Source organism: Penaeus japonicus, unplaced genomic scaffold (assembly GCF_977035675.1).
Source record: "Penaeus japonicus unplaced genomic scaffold, GWHDUDI00000001_assembly GWHDUDI00000010, whole genome shotgun sequence".
NCBI lineage: Eukaryota > Metazoa > Arthropoda > Malacostraca > Decapoda > Penaeidae > Penaeus > Penaeus japonicus.
In genome coordinates, this window is record NW_028234412.1 from 36612714 (window position 1) to 36622713 (window position 10000).

Here is a 10000-nt window from a genome sequence, read left to right on the forward strand (position 1 = left end):
GACTGAAGAAGAATAGGGTATATATGAGAATAAAATTGACGCGTTGCAATTGAGTCTTCATCTGTAATCCTCAATGAAATTATTTTGTTTATCCTTCTCTTCTCTCTATCTGTGTGTGTGTATGAATATTATATATATATATATATATATATATATATATATATATATATATATATATATATATATATATATATATATTATATATATATATATATATAATAATATGCATATATATACGCATACATATAAATATATGCATTTATGTATATATATATTTATAACTTCCATTAGGATTCAAGGCATCTGGTTAGACAATCCTTTTAGTGGGTCGTTGTGGATTCTCACCCAGAGGACCCGAGTTCAATTCCCTGTCAGAGAGATAAAACTTATATATATATATATATATATATATATATATATATATATATATATATATATATATATATATATATAGAGAGAGAGAGAGGAGAGAGAGAGAGAGGAGAGAGAGAGAGAGAGAGGAGAGAGAGAGGAGAGACAGAGACCAGAGAGAGAGACAGAGAGAGAGAGAGAGAGAGACCGAGAGAGAGAAAGAAGAGAGAAGAAGAAGAAGAGAGAAAGAGAGAGAGAGAGAGAGAGAGAGAGAGAGAGAGAGAGAGAGAGAGAGACAGACAGAGACAGAGAGAGAAAGACCGAGAGAGAGACAGAGAGAGAGAGAAAGAAAGAGAGATAAAGAAGGAGAGGTAGAGAGAGAGAGAGAGAGAGAGAGAGAGAGAGAGAGAGAGAGAGAGAGAGAGAGAGAGAGAGAGAGAGAGAGAGAGAGAGAGAGAGAGAGAGAAAGAAGGAGAGGGAAAGAGAGAGAGAGAGAGAGAAAGAAAGAGAGAGGGAGAGAGAGACATACAAACACACAGAAACGTTTATGAGTGTTGCATCTTCATAACCCACCTCTCTTTCTCTTACACTGCTCACCGTTTATGCATCCTCTATTATTCCCCTTCCACGCCAAACTTCCTTTGCTGTATAATTTACTTCTCTTTAGAGTCATAATTTAGTGCCACTTCAGTTGGCATACCAAGGCTAGTCTACCTTTCTGTTTACTTGTGTATCATATTTCTCTCTCTCTCTCTCTCTCTCTCTCTCTCTCTCTCTCTCTCTCTCTGCTGATGTCATGCACATTTCCTCATTTTCTATGATGAATCCTTTTTAGAGTTATTGGGAACTTTCATTATGAATTTGATGTAAACTTAATTAAAATGTGACCAATCGGAATCTGTGACTATTTAATCGTCATAGGGAATATATGCATATTTGTATCCGAATAAATACTTTGAAGATTTGCGAGGATTTTGCCTTTTTTTTTCAGAAATCCTTTTCAGTTGATTCAATACTTTTCCTCTTCCTTTGAGCTTGCCTGAAGGATGTCAGATCTATCATTCGCTTACTGTGTAGCTAATATTCTGTCTGGTTGCACGTTCGAGTATCTAAAAGATCTTTCTAAGTGAGGAAGAAAGATGCATGTTCTTTTTTGCTATTTATCAGATACTTTTAAGAGTAAGTCAAATATCTGCAGGAAACTACTTATCAAGAGAACACGGCGATTTGTAATTGCTTACACTGTATCTATTTCAACCTGGTGATTGCCATTTGCAATGCAATGCGTTGTCTGTCACTTGATTCACTAATTGCTGTTGATGTAAAAGTGAACAAAATCTGCAGGTCAATCTAGACAGTCAGAGTGAAGTAGCAGTCACTTTAAAATTCTAAGTAAAATTTGAAGACTACCTATGTCCCCTAATGTTATATTCTGTTTACTTTTGGCGTAATTTGGCGCGTGGTTAAAGTAGAAACATGCAAGACAGAGGGGAGGGGAGAGAAAGAGAGAGAGAGAGAGAGGGAGGGAAGGAGGGAGAAAAGGAGAGAGAGAGAGAGAGAGAGAGAGAGAGAGAGAGAGAGAGAGAGAGAGAGAGAGAGAGAGAGAGAGAGAGAGAGAGAGAGAGAGAGAGGGGGGGGAGAGAGAGAGAGAGAGAGAGAGAGAGAGAGAGAGAGAGAGATAGAGAGAGAGAGAGTGAGAGAGAGAGAGAGAGAGAGGGGGGGGGGGAGAGAGGGAGAGAGAGAGAGGAATGGGGGGGAGGAGAAAGAGAATAAGAATAAGGGGAGGAGAAAGAGAATAAGAATAAGACAGAGAGAGAGAGAAAGATTGCTTTCTTGTGACATGTGACATTTAGAATGTGTTGCATCAATACATAGCTCTTGCAAAGGGAAAGATAAAACAACACTATTATGTCAGGCGTGAGAGGGTGACACAGATAGGTGAAGCAACGAGCGTACGTATATGTATGTATATATGTGTATGTGGTAGAGTATATATATATAACAATTAATGTAACATGAAAGATACAGATTACATTGATGATTGCATCATATAGAATACAGTAGCAGAAGCATATACGTGCAAATTATATTCGATGGACATAATAACAATTACAGCAGACATAATATATGTAAATACAATGGTTACATCTTTCCCTGGTTTCAAAATGATGGTCTCCATCATAATGAAATATTTAAAAAATCTGGTGTAGCTAACTAACAAAGAGAAGGAATAAGAGAAAATGTTTATCACAAGATGTGAGCAATGCAGAATGTTAACATATGAAGGGAGTGTATGTGATGTCGTGACCTGTAGATTTGCTAGTTATATGAGTGCTAACGGTACAGAGAACGGGCGGCGTTGAGGGAAGTGCATCCTCGAGCGGCAATGAACACAGTGTGCGTGTGTGGGCGGCGCTGAAGGCAAACCATCTTCAAGCGGCAGAACAACTATGTTTAGCATCTCACAAACTACAAATATATTCTTGTTAACGATGTATAACTGAGATAATAGAACTGCTTTATGCATGAGTGTGACGTAAACAAATGTTTTGAATATAAAGAGACTGTATATACATTGTGTTATAAGATACCATATATAAGAAAGACCTAGCTATTAATCACCGATTTTTAAAAGTTTGACAAACCTTGACACTTGAGACCTAGACATAGTGCGAGATGACAAGACTGGGGAGGTGGACTGCACGGCTGACAAGGCTGACGAGAGGATTGCGGGTCGGGATTGCTTGGCTGACGAGGTGATTTTGGTGTGAGCGGCTGACGAGGGAGCGAGGTCATGTGGCGCGGCTGATCAGGGATTGCAGGTCGGTGTACTGCAAATCGTGGCTGCGATAAGGAATCAGCATGGCGTGGTCGGCGTACAGATGAAACAAGTGTAGAGGAGTCGACAGCAAATATAGGGTAGTTCAGCAGCTATGCAGGTAATGCTGATCATTAGGCTGGGGACATCTCGATGGGAAGGGTGGCACACAATCAGAAGTTCAGGCAACTGGCAGCATAAAGTGTTGAAGCAGGGCAAAAGCGGCGGAGGCGATGTGCGGGTTCGAAGTCCGCGGCCACCTCTTTAACAGGTCCGGACTTGGACACTGCTTGTATGTGGTAACGTGGCCTAGGGTGTGAAGAACACGGCAGGTACAGCTTTCTTGCTTTATTGCTAAGCTTGAACAGTAGGACGTTGGAGTGAGGGCTGCTCCTCCGGGGAGGAGCGAGGTGTTGCTCCTCTGCTCCCCTAGAGGATACTCACTACCGCAATGTGTAATTTGTGTCAGGATGTATGTGAATCACGTGTTTTCTTGTGACATGTGACATTTGGAATGTGTTGCATCAATACATAGCTCTTGCAAAGGGAAAGACAAAACAACACTGTTATGTCTGGCGTGAGAGGGTGAGACATATAGGTGAAGCAACGAGCGTACGTATATGTATGTATATATGTGTATGTGGTAGAATATATACATAACAAAATATATATATATATATCTATATATATATATAATATATATATAAATATATATATATATATATAAATCTATATATATACATATCTATATATGTACAAATATATATATATATATATATATATATATAATAAATTATAATATTATATAACAATTAAAGTAACATGAAAGATACAGACTACATTGATAATTGCATCATATAGAATACAGTAGCAGAAGCATACACATCCAAATTATATTCGATGAACATAATAACAATTACAGAAGACATAATATATGTAAATACAATGGTTACAGGGAGAGAGAGAGTAAGAATAAGGCAAAGAGAGAGAGAGGGGGAGAGAGAGAGAGAGGGAGGGAGGGAGGGGGAGGGAGAGAGAGAGAGAGAGAGAGAGAGAGAGAGAGAGAGAGAGAGAGAGAGAGAGAGAGAGAGAGAGAGAGAGAGAGAGAGAGAGAGAGAGGAATGGGGGGGGGGGATAAGAATAAGACAGAGAGAGAGAGGGAATTAGTCAGGGACTATAGGCAGCTCTTCTCTGTCACTCTTAGCTCTTGGAAGGCACACGATAGGCAGGATGATTAATTAATAAATTAATAAACTAGCCCTTTTATGCATTCTTGGAATGTCATCAGAAAATGAGAGGTATCCTCTAATTGCCCGACCAAAGGGTATAAGTGGTATTAATCCACGCCTTTGGTGTAGCGTCTGTGGCAAGGTGGGGAAAGAGCCATACAGTGCCATACAGCTTGTATTGACGATACAGATAGGTTCTCCTTTTCCTGTGAAACCGTCAGTGACTTGAGAAAGAAGGCGGGAATCGTAGATGAGGTTGAGTATCTCAGCTCATCCATAGACAAAGCCACATCGGAAGATCTAGCTGAAAATACACCTGATGATACTTTCTTGATCTTACAAATGAAGGTCTTATAGGTATCATCAGAAAACTAACAGATGAAGTGAGTAAATAACGAAACTCACTACGTCAGTATCGAAGTCTAGTACAAGACATCACCTCTAAAAGGGACGCAGTGGTAGGTGTCCTTAATCTTATTGATACCCACAGTGCCACTGTCCACACACTAGACAATACTTCTGTCGCTTCCAAACTCTGTAGTGCTCTGCCAGACAAAATAGACAGTGAGTGGAAAGACCTCACTGATAAGTGTGAGACTACATCTAAATGGTGGCAGTCTGAAAAAACAAAACGCCTTTGAAAAGTCTACCACTACACACAACCCTCACATCATATCCCAGAACAGCCAGGGGAAATTGCAAGGCAGGCTAACAACAAATTGTCACGCAATACTGTTCCACTAGTCCAAAAGACTGGAAATAAGAGGGATACTAAAGCCCCAAAGCGAGGCTATTGGCCATCACAGCCAAAGCCAATACCAATTCAAAGGGGTACCAACCATACGAGGGACCCTAAACCCTTTTCTTCTAATTGTGGAGGCCGGGACACTCCTCAGAGAACTGCAGGCGTAAATTACAGTGTCAGTTTTGTGACAGAAAGGGACACTCAGAACAAAACTGTCGGGAAAAGAGGAACTTTCAGAGGCAAAAGCTGTTAGTGAGGTCCCTTGTAACTTCAGACAAATCAAAATTCTGCTCTTCTTCATTTCTTCCAAAACCAACTATCATTGCAACCATAGGTATACAATTCCTATAAACCCCCGCTGATTAGCAGAACACCCTTGCAGGAAATGTACAGTCAACAACTATTCACTGCTCCTGGATTCATAGGAAGTCATCAACAGCAATCTTTTATATCATGAATAAAAGAAAACTTAAGATGCTATCTGTTAACCTCCGTGGCTTCTTAACAAACATTGGAGACCTAACACATAGATATGTTAACAGATTCAAACCTAATATTGTTGCAATTGTGGAAACATTTTTTAATGACTCTGTTGCTCAAAATTATGGACGTCTGTCAGGATATACAACCTGTTATAGACGTAACAGACAACTCTGCCAGGGGGGAGGAGTAGCAGTCTGTTTTCACAGCTCTCTCCAAATCCAAAAATTTGATTCTCCAATGCCAGGTTATTTTGAGATGATGTTTTTTAAACTTTATCTGCTGGATAATCTTTCGGTGTTAATCTGTGTCTGCTACAGGCCACAATGGCATAACACAGACCCACTGGATTATCTTACAGCAAATTTAGATGACCTACTAATTAAATATAACTGTCAGAACTTTATATTAGCAGGTGATCTCAATTAGTATCTCATTCAAAGAACATTCGATAACTTCTTAGAAGTCTTTGGACTACAAAATCACATATATTTCCCTACACATACTTCAGGGTCATCTCTGGATCTAGTTGTGACAGACTTCACAGGATTTGGGACCATGCAAATTGGTCTACCACCTGTAATACTCTAGAGAAAGCTGACTGGGACACTTCGCTAACTGGTGACCTTGATGCTAAGATACAGGCATTAACAGATCACACCTTGTCTCTTCAACATCAGTATGTTCCCCACAGAACTTTTATCAGCAAAGCTACCGACCAGCCATGGTTTGGTTATCACTGACGAATTGCTTCTGATGCCAAGTACAAGGCATGGCAAACATATAAGAGACACCCCACACCCCAAAACTGGAGGTACCACAAGGTTGCTTGTCAACATATGGCAATAGTCCAACATACTGGCAGGCAAAGCTGGCTAGAGGATATTCGTCAGAAGATGCAGACAAGGGATGTAAGCAGCAAATTGTGGTGGTCTCTTATCAAAGATCAACAGGGTTTTTCGAGAGAAGAGGACATTCCACTTCTTAAATATCAGAATGGGACATTTGCTGTCAAAAGTTCTGAGAAAGCCAATATATTTGCAGAACATTTTGCCAACATATTGCAGGTGCCAGACCCCAGCACCTGTCCTTCCAGAAAGAACATCCCATCGTCTTCAAGACATAAATGTCACCAAACATATGGTAAAATGTATCTTATAGGAAATGGACACAAACAAATCTTCAGGGCCTGACAACATCAGTCCATATTTCCCAAAACAATACGCAAATGAGTTGGCACTCCCTCTGTCAATTCTTTTCCAAGAGTGCATTGCTCAAGGCAAATGGCCTAAACTTTGGAAGAAGGCGAGGGTGGTTCCCATACATAAAAAGAAGGAACGCTTTGAAGTGGGAAACTACCGTCCTGTATCACTTCTTTCCAACATTGGCAAAATACTGGAGTTAATTATCTCTACGCACCTGACTCAATTTCTACAAGACCACTGTCTTCTTAACGAAAGGCAGTTTGGCTTCAGAAAGGGTCGGTCAGCAGCAGACCTTCTCCTGCAGATCTACATGGCACAAAGCTGTGGATGATCAGATGATCACCTGCATTATTGCACTTGACATCGCTGGAGTCTTTGACAGGGCCTGGCATGAGGGTCTTCTGGCCAAGTGCAAAGCAAATGGGATAAATGGTAGGCTACTTAAATTGCTTGGAGACTATCTTCGAAGTCGTTCCTTACATGTAGTGTATAAGGGCGCAACTCCTCAGGAGTTTCCCATTGGTGCAAGTGTTCCACAGGGTAGTGTTCTAGGACCTCTGTTGTGGAATATTTACTTTAATGACCTACTTGATCTTGTCCCAGAATCATATGCATATGCAGATGATTGCAGTATATTCTTCTCATTTGACAAGAACCAGTTAAATGAAGTTGAAAGAGTAATGCATCAGCGTTTAACAAGTATAACCGCCTGGGGAATAAAAACTCAAATGATGCACATAGCTCAGCATCAAAACAATTGCTTACTCAAGCTCTCAATGAATGGCATTGTGATAGAAGATGCAGACACACTGGACATCCTTGGAATTAAGTTTGACAAAGGAATGAATTCCAAAAACCATATTAAGGATCTCGCCAGGAAAGGAGCAGGGAAGCTGGCAGCACTGCGGCGAATAGCTCCTCTCCTTGATGCAAAAGGATGCAGGATTCTCTACAACTCACAGGTGCGACCCTGCTTTGAATACTCTCCCCTCACTTGGATGGCCTGTCCTCCGTCCTATCTACAACTTCTGGAGAAGGTAGATCATCGTGCTCGTCGGTTGATAAACAACTGTACAACTGAAAATGTCCCAACCCAGCCTTCAGCATCATTACAACATAGGAGAGATGTAGCTGGCCTCACAGTACTCTGCAAAGCCACCTTTGAAGAGAACCCTTGGCTAAGACCACTGCGAGCTAAGGTGAAAACATCAGCTTATAGCACAAGAAGTGAAGCCGCTAGCGAGTTTAGCGTAGAGGTACCGAGATTCAGGACATCTCTGCACCAGCGATCGTTCTTGCCTCACTTCACCCGTTTATGGTATAAGGTTGCTGATTCTCTGGACTTAACTTGTTTCAGATCGATACAGAGTATTAAATAAGCAGCAAATAACTGGTTACTATACAACACTTACCTCACACATGTTTATGTTTTGTATTTACATAACCTTTATGTATGTGCATGTATGTAACATCACACTCCTTTTGATAACGGTGATAAGGAAAATATATGCATTTATGTAATATGTTATGAAACTGAGATAGGTAGCTTTTAGCATTTAGATAGGAATCATTAAGCGATGCTTCCTTTAGCTTTGTGCAGAGCTACCTTCATCACCATGTATTTGTGTTGGAAAAAGAGAGAGAGAGAGAAAGGGAGAGAAAGAGAGAGAGAGAGAGGATGAAAAAGAGAGAATAAGAATAAGAAAGGAAGAGAGAGAGAGAATGAATATAACAGAGAGAATAAGAATAAGAGAGGAAGAGAGAGAGAGAATGAATATAAGAGAGAGAATAAGAGATAGAGAGAGAGAATGAATGAAAGAGAAAGAGAGAAAAAAGAGAGAGAGAGAGAATAAGAGAGAGAGAGAAAAAAAGAATAAAAGAGAGATAGAGAGTGTGAGAATGAAAGAGAGAGAATAAGAATAAGAGAGAAAGATAGAGAGAGAATCATATTATAAGAGATATACAAAGTCAGTATATGATGATAAATGAAACCCTTGTGTAGACAACGTGACTTCATCTCACGAACGTGTGGTCTTAGAATGAAAATAGAATGACTTCTTTTCTCATTTGCAAGAGATCTCAGTTACATGGAATGGTGATTTCCACTGCTTTCTCGGGAGATCTTATAACTTTACATTGGAGACAACATTTTATACTTGTTTACTTTTTCATTTATTGGCCTAATTACTCAGTACTGGATATGAAGGTAATATCTATTTGTTTGTTTGTGTGAAAATTATTTTCAGTTTCAATTTCGTTTAGCGGACTGTATTACATTGGTTTATATTGTTATCTTTAAGTGGTTAATACTTGATGGAATATTCATCATCAATATCTTGCAATTTGGATTGGTCACTGGTTGCGTTGCAGGAATTATTGAAACGCACGTATTATTTTTCACATTTGAGGCTCTCCGCACACTGTTTAAACCTCACTCTGTTTGTATGAAATGTTAACAAATTTCCTATTTATTTCCTGTATTAGCTTACTTCATATTTCAATATATCGGAGTCTCATTGCAAAATAATTCGAAAATTTATTCCACTCTGTTAGATTTTGCCTTTTGTGTCCATTCTTCATGTAATTAGCAAAGCCATTAGTGTTTATACATAATCCTCTCCCTCTCAAATCTAATTTACTTATCATCACAAAATTAGAAATTTAATAAAATCAACTTCAGGTAATATGTCCCTTAGCCTCATACGTCAAGAAGATATATTCTGAAATTTTGTGAATGTAATTTTTCAGAATGAAAATTGGTAATATTTTGTATCTACCTTCCGTAAGAGTTCTATTGGCATAATATCTTTATCAGGACCTTTTGTACATTCATCAACCACATGCATGAATATGTACGTTTTTCATATATCATATATATCCCGCAAAAATGCAGAATGTGTATAGTATTTACATGTTCTATTGATATATATATATTCATCTATCATAAACACACACACACAAACACACACAAATAGAGAACGAGAGCGAGAGCGAGAGAAAAGGGAACAAAAAAGACAAAAGGGAGAGAGAGGGAGAAAGAGAGATAGATAGAGAGAGAGAGAGAGATGCGTATAGGTACGTATGATTATATATAATCATATAAATAAATATATATATATATATATATATATATATATGTATATGTATATATATACGTATATATATATATACA